Genomic DNA, 15,858 nt, shown 5'->3' with positions numbered 1-15,858 from the left:
AGGAATAGAGTGAATTGGAACGATGTGGTATACCGGGGTCGACGTGCTGTCAATGGATTGAACCAGGGCATGTGAAGCGTCTGGGTTAATCCATGGATAGTTCTTTGGGGCCTGGATGTGGAGAGGGAGCTGTGGTTTCGGTGCATTATTACATGACAGCTAGAGACTGAGTGTGAGCGAATGCGGCCTTTGTTGTCTTTTCCTAGTGCTATCTCGCGCACATGAGGGGGGAGGGGGTTTTTTATTTCATGTGTGGCGGGATGGCGATGGGAATGAATAAAGGCAGACAGTATGAATTATGTACATGTGTATATATGTATATGTCTGTGTGTGTATATATATGTATACGTTGAGATGTATAGGTATATATGTGTGCATTTGTGGACGTGTATGTATGTATATGTGTAAGTGGGTGGGTTGGGCCATTCTTTCGTCTGTTTCCTTACACTGCCTCGCTAACGCAGGAGACAGCGACAAAGCAAAATAAATAAATAAAATAAATTTTAAGTATATTGCTGAGGGCGACCTTTACCTTACAGGATTGGAGCAACATGGGGAGTAAAATAAAATTATTATTAAAATCATGAACTAAAACATTTTTGGCTTCAGTGGTAGGATTGGGCTCAACTCTATAAGATGATGTCTTTGCTAACTTAGGAGATTTATCAATGAAAGATGTAGCGTACTTTAACTTAGATCCAACAGAACATATCTTCTCAAACTCACCATCAGTATACTCTGTACTGCAAATATGTAATGCTATAAGGGACATAAGTTGAAATAATGATGATTTAACTCTCTCATGTTGAGATGAATAATAATGGATATATGAGCATACATTGGTAGATTTCCTGTATATGCTAAACTTAGACTTGTTTCCTTGCCTATGGATCATGCAATGTAAAAATGGTAACATATTATTATTTTCATTGTCTACAGTGTATTTGATGGAAGGTACTAAATTGTTAAGTATGGGGATAAATGTTTGTAAATTTTCATTTGTTGGCCATACACAAAGAACATCACCAACATACCTAAACCAAATTGCATTACCAGGTAAGATATCCTTTAGTAATTTTGTTTCAAAAAATTCCATATAAAGATTACTTAGTATAGGCGAAAGAGGGTTACTCATTGCCATAACAAATTTTTGAGCATAATGAACTCTACTGAAATGAGATACATAGTCTTTTATACACAATTTTATCAGTTCAATGAAAACAGATTTTGTAACAGGTAAATGAATATCATCCAAAATGTCGAATGAATATTCTAAAAGGTCATCAACTGGAACTTTTGTGAAAAGTGAGGAAACATGAAAGCTAACTAGTTTGAAATCAAAATCAACATTGATTTTGTGAAGCTTGTTAACTAGATCTACATTGGTCATGGTATTAGGAATTGTTGTCTTACCTAGCAAAGGGCTTGATAAAGAAACCAATATTTTTTTTAACAATTTATATGTGATGGAGCCTTGTGAACTCACTATAGGTCTTGCTGGAAAATTTTGTGTATGTGTTTTGATAAGTCCATACATATATGGCAATGAAGGGGACAAAGATGACAAATTTTTGATGAGCGAACCATTACCTCTCAACAACAACTTCAGTTCTTTATTGAAATGAAAATTAACTGCTTCTAGGGGATTCTTGCTGAGCTTAAAATATGTTTTGTCATCATTTAAAAGATCATTCATTTTAGATAAATATTTACTTTTGTCCATAATCACAACAGTGTTAGCCTTATGTGTTTTAGTGATATGTACATCATTGCCTTTTTTTATGGTGTTAATAGCTCTTATAGATCTTTTAGGGCAAAAAAGGTTCCACTGGTTTTTACAAACTGGCATACACTAAACCCGTACAGGTACTAATTCTATCATTAGATAAATCACTGTATTTCTCTAAATTGCAATAAGACCGGGAAGCCAGCTGTGTTGATGTCACATAGTTTCCTCACTTTTCACAAAAGTTCAAGTTGATGACCTTTTAGAATATTTATCTGATTTTTTAGATGATATTCATTACCTGTTTCAAATTCTGTTTTCATTGAACTAATACAATCGTGTATAAAAGACTGTGTACTTCAATTCAATTGTGATTGCTATGCTCCAAAATTTGGTATGGCAATGGGTAACCCTCTTTAACCTGTACTAAGTAATCTTTATACGGAATTTTTTTAAACAAAATTACAAAAGAATATCTTACCTTCTAATGCAATTTGATTTAGGTATGTATATAATGTATTTTGTGTTTAGGCCATCAAATAAAAATCTACAAACATTTCTCCCCTTGCTTAACAATTTAGTACCTTCCATCAAATTTACTGTAGAAAATTAAAATACTGGTATGTTACCGTTTTTAGATTTCATGATCCATAGGCAAGGAAATAAGCTTACGTTTAGCATGTACAGAAAACCTACCAATGTATGCTCATATATCCATTATTACTCATCTCAACAAGACAGATATAAATCATCATCTTTTCAATCTATGTTCCTTAGTGCATTACGTATTTACAGTCCTGAGTATATTGATGATGAGTTTGAGAAAATGTATTCTATTGGTTCTAAGTTAAAATACCATAGATTTTTCATTGATAAATCCCTTAAGTTAGCAAAGAAATCATTTTATAGAGTTAAGCCCAACCCTCCCACTGACACCAAGAATATCTTAGCTCTATCTTTTGACAATAATTTTACTTTACTTCCTATGTTGCTAAAATTCTTCAATGTAAATGTTGCCTTCAGCAACAATAGTACTATTAAGAATATCATCCAAAAGTCACTCGCCTATCAATTAACATATAATCTAATAACGCTTTATAGCGTGGGCTATAGATAGAGATGTGTGGAGGAGGGTGGATGTGTTGGAAGTGAGATGTTTGAGGACTATATGTGGTGCGGGGCGGTTTGATTAAGTAATGAAAGGGTAAGAGAGATGTGTGGTAATAAAAAGAATGTGGTTGAGAGAGCAGAAGAGCGTGTTTTGAAATGGTTTGGTCTGATGGAGAGAATGAGTGAAGAAAGATTGACCAAGAGAATATATGTGTCAGAGATGGAGAGAACGAGGAGAAGTGGGAGACCAAATTGAAGGTGGAAAGATGGAGTGAAAAAGATTTTGAGGGATCGGGGCTTGACCATACAGTAGTCTGAAAGGCGTGAGAGGGACAGAGTGAATTGGAACGATGTGGTATACCGGGGTAGACGTGCTGTCAATGGATTGAACCAGGGCATGTGAAGCGTCTAGGGGTAAACCATGGAAAGTTCTGTGGGGCCTGGATGTAGGAAGGGAGCTGTGGTTTCGGTGCATTATACGTGACAGTTAGAGACTGAGTGTGAACGAATGTGGCCTTTGTTGTCTGTGCTACCTGTGTCTAGTGCTACCTCACGCACATGCGGGGGTGGGGGGTTGTCATTTCATGTGTGGCGAGGTGGCAACGGGAATGAATAAGTGAAGACAGTATGAATTATGTGCATGTGTATATATGTACACGCTTGTGTGTGTATATATATGTATACGTTGAGATGTATAGGTATGTATATGAGCGTGTGTGGACGTGTATGTACATATATATATATATATATATATATATATATATATATATATATATATATATATATATATATATATATATATATATATATATATATATATATATATATATATATATATATGTATATATATATATATATATATGTCTATATATATATATATATATATATATATATATATATATATATATATATATATATATATATATATATATATATATATATATATATATATATAAATATATATATATATATATATATATATATATATATATATATATATATATATATATATATATATATATATATATATATATATATATATATATATATATATACATTTTTATCTATTTTGCTTTGTCGCTGTCTCCCGCGTTTGCGAGGTAGCTCAAGGAAACAGACGAAAGAAATGGCCCAATCCACCCCCATACACATGTATATACATACACGTCCACACACGCAAATATACATACCTATACATCTCAATGTACATATATATATACACACACAGACACATACATATATACCCATGCACACAATTCACACTGTCTGCCTTTTATTCATTCCCATCGTAACCTCGCCACACATGGAATACCATCCCCCTCCCCCCTCATGTGTGCGAGGTAGCGCTAGGAAAAGAAAACAAAGGCCACATTCGTTCAAACTCAGTCTCTAGCTGTCATGCAATAATGCCCGAAACCACAGCTCCCTTTCCACATCCAGGCCCCACAGAACTTTCCATGGTTTACCCCAGACGCTTCACATGCCCTGATTCAATCCACTGACAGCACGTCAACCCCGGTATACCACATCGATCCAATCCACTCTATTCCTTGCCCGAATTTCACCCTCCTGTATGTTCAGGCCCCGATCACTCAAAATCTTTTTCACTCCATCTTTCCACCTCCAATTTGGTCTCCCACTTCTCTTCGTTCCCTCCACCTCCGACACATATATCCTCTTGGTCAATCTTTCCTCACTCATTCTCTCCATGTGCCCAAACCATTTAAAAACACCCTCTTCTGCTCTCTCAACCACGCTCTTTTTATTTCCACACATCTCTCTTACCCTTACGTTACTTACTCGATCAAACCACCTCACACCACACATTGTCCTCAAACATCTCATTTCCAGCACATCCACCCTCCTGAGCACAACTCTATCCATAGCCCACGCCTCGCAACCATACAACATTGTTTAGACCACTATTCCTTCAAACATAGCCATTTTTGCTTTCCGAGATAATGTTCTCGACTTCCACACATTCTTCAAGGCTCCCAGGATTTTCGCCCACTCCCCCACCCGATGATTCACTTCCGCTTCCATGGTTCCATCCGCTGCCAGATCCACAACCAGATATCTAAAACACTTTACTTCCTCCAGTTTTTCTCCATTCAAACTTACCTCCCAATTGACTTGACCCTCAACCCTACTGTACCTAATAACCTTCCTCTTATTCACATTTACTCTTAACTTTCTTCTTTCACACACTTTACCAAACTCATTTACCAGTTTCTGCAGTTTCTCACATGAATCAGCCTCCAGCGCTGTATCATCAGCGAACAACAACTGACTCACTTCCCAAGCTCTCTCATCCACAACAGACTTCATACTTGCCCCTCTTTCCAAAACTCTTGCATTCACCTCCCTAACAACCCCATCCATAAACAAATTAAACAACCATGGAGACAGCACACACCCCTGCCGCAAACCTACATTCACTGAGAACCAATCACTTTCCTCTCTTCCTACACGTACACATGCCTTACATCCTCGATTAAAACTTTTCACTGCTTCTAACAACTTGCCCCCCACACCATATATTCTTAATACCTTCCACAGAACATCTCTATCAACTCTATCATATGCCTTCTCCAGATCCATAAATGCTACATACAAATCCATTTGCTTTTCTAAGTATTTCTCACAAACATTCTTCAAAGCAAACACCTGATCCACACATCCTCTACCACTTCTGAAACGACATTGCTCTTCCCCAATCTGATGCTCTGTACATGCCTTCACCCTCTCAATCAATACCCTCCCATATAATTTACCAGGAATACTCGACAAACTTATACCTCTCTAATTTGAGCACTCACTCTTATCCCCTTTGCCTTTGTACAAGGGCACTATGCACGCATTCCGCCAATCCTCAGGCACCTCACCATAAGTCATACATACATTAAATAACCTTACCAAACAGTCAACCATACAGTCACCCACTTTTTTAATCAATTCCACTGCAATACCATCCAAACCTGCTGCTTTGCCGGCTTTCATCTTCCGCAAAGCTTTTACTACCTCTTCTCTGTTTACCAAATCATTTTCCCTAACCCTCTCACTTTGCACACCACCTCGACCAAAACACCCTATATCTGCCACTCTATCATCAAACACATTCAACAAACCTTCAAAATACTCACTTCATCTCCTCACATCACCACTACTTGTTATCACCTCCCCATTTGCGCCCTTCACTGAAGTTCCCATTTGCTCCCTTGTCTTACGCACTTTATTTACCTCCTTCCAGAACATCTTTTTATTCTCCCTAAAATTTAACGATACTCTCTCACCCCAACTCTCATTTGCCCTCTTTTTCACCACTTGCACCTTTCTCTTGACCTCCTGTCTCTTTCTTTTATACATCTCCCACTCAATTGCATTTTTTCCCTGCAAAAATCGTTCAAATGTCTCTCTCTTCTCTTTCACTAATAATTTTCCTTCTTCATCCCACCACTCACTACCCTTTCTAATCAACCTACCTCCCACTCTTCTCATGCCACAAGCATCTTTTGCGCAATCCATCACTGATTCCCTAAATACATCCCATTCCTCCCCCACTCCCCTTACTTCCATTGTTCTTACTTTTTTCCATTCTGTACTCAGTCTCTCCTGGTACTTCCTCACACAAGTCTCCTTCCCCAAGCTCACTTACTCTCACCACCCTCTTCACCCCAACATTCACTCTTCTTTTTTGAAAACCCATACAAATCTTTTGTTGTTGTGATCATAACCGTTTTTCACGAGAAAGAGATAAGAAATGGAGGACATCGAAGGGGTTATTACTGCCATCTATTTGGATAAAGAAGTTATACTGAGGATCTTCGATGACCTGGACAAGAATGATGGCAACTTTAGTGGCTACTTGCGCTGGACATTTTTCAAAATGGCCTTAACAATTCTATTAGAAAAATAAGAGCTCGGACAAGGAGGAGAACTACTCGCAACCATAGCAGCGTTCTGAGGTGAAGATAGTAAGATGTGCAGAGTGGGTGGTGCTGGACGCGTCCGCTGGAGTTACCATGAGAGACATCGATAAGACGTCTGAAGGCAAGACCGATTTCAACGATGAAGGCCTGCACTGTGGCTGAGAGATTGACTTGAGGAGGCAGAAGTGATATTGTGACAGTGATTGTGTCAGCGTCGCGTCGCCTCGCCGCAGTGTATCGAGACAGACTTCCCCAGAACTTTTAAAGGGGAAGTAAATGTTTATAGTTGTGTTACTGGAGTGATAGTTTTCATGCATGGTGTTTTCGACAAGAAAATAGTGAAGTTGGAGAAAAATGTAGCTTAGACATTGAAGCTTATTGATACAGTGGTGAAATTGATGAGAACTGCTATTTACGTTTGTGTGAATAAATTGTACATTTCCTTTTCCATAGCCAGAGGTTGAACCATTATGTGACATTCATTTTTTTCATTCATTTCAAGCTAAAAGTTTGTTTCTAAATTGTTTCTTACATTTTTCATATGTATATATATGTATGTGTGTGTGTGTGTGGGTATGTGCGTATGTGTGTGTATGTGTGTGTGTGTGTATATGTATATATATATGTATATTATCCCTGGGGATAGGGGTGAAAGAATACTTCCCACGTATTCTTCGCGTGTCGTAGAAAGCGACTAGAGGGGACGGGAGCGGGGGGCCGGAAATCCTCCCCTCCTTGTATTAACTTTCTAAAATGGGAAACAGAAGAAGGAGTCACGCGGGGAGTGATCATCCTCCTCGAAGGCTCAGAGTGGGGTGCCTAAATGTGTGTGGATGTAACCAAGATGTGAAAAAAGGAGAGATAGGTAGTATGTTTGAGGAAAGGAACCTGGATGTTTTGGCTCTGAGTGAAACGAAGCTCAAGGGTAAAGGGGAAGAGTGGTTTGGAAATGTCTGGGGAGTGAAGTCAGGGGTTAGTGAGAGGACAAGAGCAAGGGAAGGAGTAGCAATACTCCTTAAACAGGAGTTGTGGGAGTATGTGATAGAATGTAAGAAAGTAAATTCTCGATTAATATGGGTAAAATTGAAAGTTGATGGAGAGAGGTGGGTGATTATTGGTGCATATGCACCTGGGCATGAGAAGAAAGATCATGAGAGGCAAGTGTTTTGGGAGCAGCTGAATGAGTGTGTTAGCGGTTTTGATGCACGAGACCGGGTTATAGTGATGGGTGATTTGAATGCAAAGGTGAGTAATGTGGCAGTTGAGGGAATAATTGGTATGCATGGGGTGTTCAGTGTTGTAAATGGAAATGGTGAAGAGCTTGTAGATTTATGTGCTGAAAAAGGACTGATGATTGGGAATACCTGGTTTAAAAAGCGAGATATACATAAGTATACTTATGTAAGTAGGAGAGATGGCCAGAGAGCGTTATTGGATTACGTGTTAATTGACAGGCGTGCGAAAGAGAGACTTTTGGATGTTAATGTGCTGAGAGGTGCAACTGGAGGGTTGTCTGATCATTATCTTGTGGAGGCTAAGGTGAAGATTAGTATGGGTTTTCAGAAAAGAGGAGTGAATGTTGGGGTGAAGAAGGTGGTGAGAATAAGTGAGCTTGGGAAGGAGACCTGTGTGGGGAAGTACCAGGAGAGACTGTGTACAGAATGGAAAAAGGTGAGAACAATGGAAGTAAGGGGAGTGGGGGAGGAATGGGATGTATTTAGGGAATCAGTGATGGATTGCGCAAAAGATGCTTGTGGCATGAGAAGAGTGGGAGGTGGGCTGTTTAGAAAGGGTAGTGAGTGGTGGGATGAAGAAGTAAGAGTATTAGTGAAAGAGAAGAGAGAGGCATTTGGACGATTTTTGCAGGGAAAAAATGCAATTGAGTGGGAGAAGTATAAAAGAAAGAGACAGGAGGTCAAGAGAAAGGTGCAAGAGGTGAAAAAAAGGGCAAATGAGAGTTGGGGTGAGAGACTATCAGTAAATTTTAGGGAGAATAAAAAGATGTTCTGGAAGGAGGTAAATAGGGTGCGTAAGACAAGGGAGCAAATGGGAACTTCAGTGAAGGGCGTAAATGGGGAGGTGATAACAAGTAGTGGTGATGTGAGAAGGAGATGGAATGAGTATTTTGAAGGTTTGTTGAATGTGTCTGATGACAGAGTGGCAGATATAGGGTGTTTTGGTCGAGGTGGTGTGCAAAGTGAGAGGGTTAGGGAAAATGATTTGGTAAACAGAGAAGAGGTAGTAAAAGCTTTGCGGAAGATGAAAGCCGGCAAGGCAGCAGGTTTGGATGGTATTGCAGTGGAATTTATTAAAAAAGGGGGTGACTGTATTGTTGACTGGTTGGTAAGGTTATTTAATGTATGTATGACTCATGGTGAGGTGCCTGAGGATTGGCGGAATGCGTGCATAGTGCCATTGTACAAAGGCAAAGGGGATAAGAGTGAGTGCTCAAATTACAGAGGTATAAGTTTGTTGAGTATTCCTGGTAAATTATATGGGAGGGTATTGATTGAGAGGGTGAAGGCATGTACAGAGCATCAGATTGGGGAAGAGCAGTGCGGTTTCAGAAGTGGTAGAGGATGTGTGGATCAGGTGTTTGCTTTGAAGAATGTATGTGAGAAATACTTAGAAAAGCAAATGGATTTGTATGTAGCATTTATGGATCTGGAGAAGGCATATGATAGAGTTGATAGAGATGCTCTGTGGAAGGTATTAAGAATATATGGTGTGGGAGGCAAGTTGTTAGAAGCAGTGAAAAGTTTTTATCGAGGATGTAAGGCATGTGTACGTGTAGGAAGAGAGGAAAGTGATTGGTTCTCAGTGAATGTAGGTTTGCGGCAGGGGTGTGTGATGTCTCCATGGTTGTTTAATTTGTTTATGGATGGGGTTGTTAGGGAGGTGAATGCAAGAGTCCTGGAAAGAGGGGCAAGTATGAAGTCTGTTGGGGATGAGAGAGCCTGGGAAGTGAGTCAGTTGTTGTTCGCTGATGATACAGCGCTGGTGGCTGATTCATGTGAGAAACTGCAGAAGCTGGTGACTGAGTTTGGTAAAGTGTGTGGAAGAAGAAAGTTAAGAGTAAATGTGAATAAGAGCAAGGTTATTAGGTACAGTAGGGTTGAGGGTCAAGTCAATTGGGAGGTAAGTTTGAATGGAGAAAAACTGGAGGAAGTGAAGTGTTTTAGATATCTGGGAGTGGATCTGTCAGCGGATGGAACCATGGAAGCGGAAGTGGATCATAGGGTGGGGGAGGGGGCGAAAATTTTGGGAGCCTTGAAAAATGTGTGGAAGTCGAGAACATTATCTCGGAAAGCAAAAATGGGTATGTTTGAAGGAATAGTGGTTCCAACAATGTTGTATGGTTGCGAGGCGTGGGCTATGGATAGAGTTGTGCGCAGGAGGATGGATGTGCTGGAAATGAGATGTTTGAGGACAATGTGTGGTGTGAGGTGGTTTGATCGAGTAAGTAACGTAAGGGTAAGAGAGATGTGTGGAAATAAAAAGAGCGTGGTTGAGAGAGCAGAAGAGGGTGTTTTGAAATGGTTTGGGCACATGGAGAGAATGAGTGAGGAAAGATTGACCAAGAGGATATATGTGTCGGAGGTGGAGGGAACGAGGAGAAGAGGGAGACCAAATTGGAGGTGGAAAGATGGAGTGAAAAAGATTTTGTGTGATCGGGGCCTGAACATGCAGGAGGGTGTAAGGAGGGCAAGGAATAGAGTGAATTGGAGCGATGTGGTATACAGGGGTTGACGTGCTGTCAGTGGAGTGAATCAAGGCATGTGAGGCGTCTGGGGTGGACCATGGAAAGCTGTGTAGGTATGTATACACGTGTGTGGACATGTGTATGTACATGTGTATGGGGGGGGGGGTTGGGCCATTTCTTTCGTCTGTTTCCTTGCGCTACCTCGCAGACGCGGGAGACAGCGACAAAGTATAAAAAAAAAAAAAAAAAAAAACAAATCTTTACCTTAGCCTCCACAAGTTAATGATCAGACATTCCTCCAGTTGCGCCTCTCAGCACATTAACATCCAAAAGTCTCTCTTTTGCGCGCCTGTCAATTAACACGTAATGCAGTAACGCTCTCTGGCCATCTCTCCTACTTACATACGTATTCTTATGTATATCTCGCTTTTTAATCCAGGTATTCCCAATCACCAGTCCTTTTTCAGCACATAAATCTACAAGCTCTTCACCATTTCCTTTTACAACACTGAGCAACCCATGTATACCAATTATTCCCTCAACTACCACATTACTCACCTTTGCATTCAAATCAACCATCACTATAACCCGGTCGCGTGCATCAAAACCACTAACACACTCATTCAGCTGCTCCCAAAACACTTGCCTCTCATGATCTTTCTTCTCATGCCCAGGTGCATATGCACCAATAATCACCCATCTCTCTCCATCAACTTTCAGTTTTACCCATATTAATCGAGAATTTACTAACATTCTATCACATACTCCCACAACACCTGTTTCAGGAGTAGTGCTACTCCTTCCCTTGCTCTCTTCTTCTCACTAACCCCTGACTTTACTCCCAAGACATTCCCAAAGCACTCTTCCCCTTTACCCTTGAGCTTCGTTTCACTCAGAGCCAAAACATCCAGGTTCCTTTCCTCAAACATACTACCTATCTCTCCTTTTTTCACATCTTGGTTACATCCACACACATTTAGACACCCCAGTCTGAGCCTTCGAGGAGGATGAGCACTCCCCGCGTGACTCCTTCTTCTGTTTCCCATTTTAGAAAGCTAAAAATAAAAGGAGGCGAGGATTTCTGGCCCCCGCCCCCGTCCTCTCTAGTCGCCTTCTACGACACGCGAGGAATGCGTGGGAAGTATTCTTTCACCCCTATCCCCAGGGATATATATATATATATATATATATATATATATATATATATATATATATATATATATATATATATATATATATATATATATATATATATATATATATATATATATATATATATATATACATATATATATATTCTTTATTTTTTTTATTTTATTATACTTTGTCGCTGTTTCCCGCGTTTGCGAGGTAGCGCAAGGAAACAGACGAAAGAAATGGCCCCACCCCCCCCCCCCCATACACATGTATATACATACGTCCACACACGCAAATATACATACCTACACAGCTTTCCATGGTTTACCCCAGACGCTTCACATGCCTTGATTCAATCCACTGACAGCACGTCAACCCCGGTATACCACATCGCTCCAATTCACTCTATTCCTTGCCCTCCTTTCACCCTCCTGCATGTTCAGGCCCCGATCACACAAAGTCTTTTTCACTCCATCTTTCCACCTCCAATTTGGTCTCCCTCTTCTCCTCGTTCCCTCCACCTCCGACACATATATCCTCTTGGTCAATCTTTCCTCACTCATTCTCTCCATGTGCCCAAACCACTTCAAAACACCCTCTTCTGCTCTCTCAACCACGCTCTTTTTATTTCCACACATCTCTCTTACCCTTACGTTACTCACTCGATCAAACCACCTCACACCACACATTGTCCTCAAACATCTCATTTCCAGCACATCCATCCTCCTGCGCACAACTCTATCCATAGCCCACGCCTCGCAACCATACAACATTGTTGGAACCACTATTCCTTCAAACATACCCATTTTTGCTTTCCGAGATGATGTTCTCGACTTCCGCACATTCTTCAAGGCCCCCAGAATTTTTGCCCCCTCCCCCACCCTATGATCCACTTCCGCTTCCATGGTTCCATCCGCTGACAGATCCACTCCCAGATATCTAAAACACTTCACTTCCTTCCAGTTTTTCTCCATTCAAACTCACCTCCCAATTGACTTGACCCTCAACCCTACTGTAACTAATAACCTTGCTCTTATTCACATTTACTCTTAACTTTCTTCTTCCACACACTTTACCAAACTCAGTCACCAGCTTCTGCAGTTTCTCACATGAATCAGCCACCAGCGCTGTATCATCAGCGAACAACAACTGACTCACTTCCCAAGCTCTCTCATCCCCAACAGACTTCATACTTGCCCCTCTTTCCAAAACTCTTGCATTTACCTCCCTAACAACCCCATCCATAAACAAATTAAACAACCATGGAGACATCACACACCCCTGCCGCAAACCTACATTCACTGAGAACCAATCACTTTCCTCTCTTCCTACACGTACACATGCCTTACATCCTCGATAAAAACTTTTCACTGCTTCTAACAACTTGCCTCCCACACCATATATTCTTAATACCTTCCACAGAGCATCTCTATCAACTCTATCATATGCCTTCTCCAGATCCATAAATGCTACATACAAATCCATTTGCTTTTCTAAGTATTTCTCACATACATTCTTCAAAGCAAACACCTGATCCACACATCCTCTATATGCCTTGAATCAAGGCATGTGAAGCGTCTGGGGTAAACCATGGAAAGCTGTGTAGGTATGTATATTTGCGTGTGTGGACGTATGTATATACATGTGTATGGGGGGTTGGGGGCCATTTCTTTCGTGTGTTTCCTTGCGCTAACTCGCAAACGCGGGAGACAGCGACCAAGTATAATAATAAAAAAATATATATATATATATATATATATATACATATATATATATATATATATATATATATATATATATATATATATATATATATATATATATATATATTCCTATGAGTCCACGGGGAAAATGAGGCACGAAAAGTTCCCAAGTGCATTTTCGTGTAATAATCACATCATCAGGGGAGACACAAGGGAGAAATATAACAGTCAGTTGATATACATCTAAGAAACGAAGCTAGGACGCCATTTGGTAACATGTGATTGTCCAAAACGTACAATGAGCGTTCATAAACTTATCATTTCACAAATCTTATCAACAATAAAGTTATCTAATTTGTATAGACCATCACTAATATTAAGATTATAAGTCCTTGTGTATTTAATAATAGAAGATTCAATGATATTTCTCTTGGTAATAGAGTTAGAGTTAATAACTGAGATGGCGTTACTACAGTCAATACAATGTTCATAGTCTTTAACATGATTAAAAAAGGCATTTCATTCTTCTCCCGTTCTTATACTATATTCATTTTGCTTAAGTCTAACAGAAAGATCCTTACCAGTCTGACCAACATAAAATTTATCACAGTTTCCACAAGGGACTTTATAGATGTAAACAAGAGAATTTTCTGGTGAATTCCTGATTAAGATATTCTTTATAGTATTATTGTTGCTAAAGGCAACATTTACATTAAATGATTTAAGCAACATTGGAAGCAAAGTGAAATTATTATTAAAAGGGAGAATATAATCTTAATATTAGTGATGGTCTATACAAATTAGATAACTTTATTGTTGATAAGATTTGTAAAATGATAAGTTTATGAACGCTCGTTGTATATTTTGGAGAATCACATGTTTACCAAATGGCGTCCTAGCTTCGTCTCTTCGATGTATATCAACTGACTGTTATATTTCTCTCTTATGTCTCCCCTGATGATGTGATTATTAGACGAAAGTGCACTTGGGAACTTTTCGTGTTTCATTTTCCCCGTGGACTCATAGGAATATCTTGATCACTCGCAAAATTGTGATCCTTTCCAATATATATATATATATATATATATATTTTTTTTTTTATACTTTGTCGCTGTCTCCCGCGTTTGCGAGGTAGCGCAAGGAAACAGACGAAGAAATGGCCCCCCCCCCCCCCATACACATGTATATACATACGTCCACACACGCAAATATACATACCTACACAGCTTTCCATGGTTTACCCCAGACGCTTCACATGCCTTGATTCAATCCACTGACAGCACGTCATCCCCGGTATACCACATCGCTCCAATTCACTCTGTTCTTGCCCTCCTTTCACCCTCCTGCATGTTCAGGCCCCGATCACACAAAATCTTTTTCACTCCATCTTTCCACCTCCAATTTGGTCTCCCTCTTCTCCTTGTTCCCTCCACCTCCGACACATATATCCTCTTGGTCAATCTTTCCTCACTCATCCTCTCCATGTGCCCAAACCACTTCAAAACACCCTCTTCTGCTCTCTCAACCACGCTCTTTTTATTTCCACACATCTCTCTTACCCTTACGTTACTCACTCGATCAAACCACCTCACACCATACATTGTCCTCAAACATCTCATTTCCAGCACATCCATCCTCCTGCGCACAACTCTATCCATAGCCCACGCCTCGCAACCATACAACATTGTTCGAACCACTATTCCTTCAAACATACCCATTTTTGCTTTCCGAGATAATGTTCTCGACTTCCACACATTCTTCAAGGCCCCCAGAATTTTCGCCCCCTCTCCCACCCTATGATCCACTTCCGCTTCCATGGTTCCATCCGCTGCCAGATCCACTCCCAGATATCTAAAACACTTCACTTCCTCCAGTTTTTCTCCATTCAAACTCACCTCCCAATTGACTTGACCCTCAACCCTACTGTACCTAATAACCTTGCTCTTATTCACATTTACTCTTAACTTTCTTCTTTCACACACTTTACCAAACTCAGTCACCAGCTTCTGCAGTTTCTCACATGAATCAGCCACCAGCGCTGTGTCATCAGCGAACAACAACTGACTCACTTCCCAAGCTCTCTCATCCCCAACAGACTTCATACTTGCCCCTCTTTCCAAAACTCTTGCATTTACCTCCCTAACAACCCCATCCATAAACAAATTAAACAACCATGGAGACATCACACACCCCTGCCGCAAACCTACATTCACTGAGAACTAATCACTTTCCTCTCTTCCTACACGTACACATGCCTTACATCCTCGATAAAAACTTTTCACTGCTTCTAACAACTTTCCTCCCACACCATATATTCTTAATACCTTCCACAGAGCATCTCTATCAACTCTATCATATGCCTTCTCCAGATCCATAAATGCTACATACAAATCCATTTGCTTTTCTAAGTATTTCTCACATACATTCTTCAAAGCAAACACCTAATCCACACATCCTCTACCACTTCTGAAACCACACTGCTCTTCCCCAATCTGATGCTCTGTACATGCCTTCACCCTCTCAATCAATACCCTCCCATATAATTTACCA

The 15,858-nt window shown here is 40.1% G+C and overlaps 1 protein-coding gene across 1 annotated transcript in view; it reads left to right on the top strand.

The window, feature by feature from the left end:
- LOC139753083 (glutamate receptor ionotropic, kainate 4-like) overlaps positions 1 to 15,858 on the top strand; it is a 175,927-nt gene that overhangs the window by 53,829 nt on the left and 106,240 nt on the right. The gene's annotated exons all lie outside the window — the stretch shown is intronic.

The sequence above is a fragment of the Panulirus ornatus genome, chromosome 14, assembly GCF_036320965.1.
Source record: "Panulirus ornatus isolate Po-2019 chromosome 14, ASM3632096v1, whole genome shotgun sequence".
NCBI classification, from domain to species: Eukaryota; Metazoa; Arthropoda; class Malacostraca; order Decapoda; family Palinuridae; genus Panulirus; species Panulirus ornatus.
The sequence above is the reverse complement of the archived record's forward strand: the minus strand, read 5'-3'. Positions and strand labels throughout refer to the sequence as shown.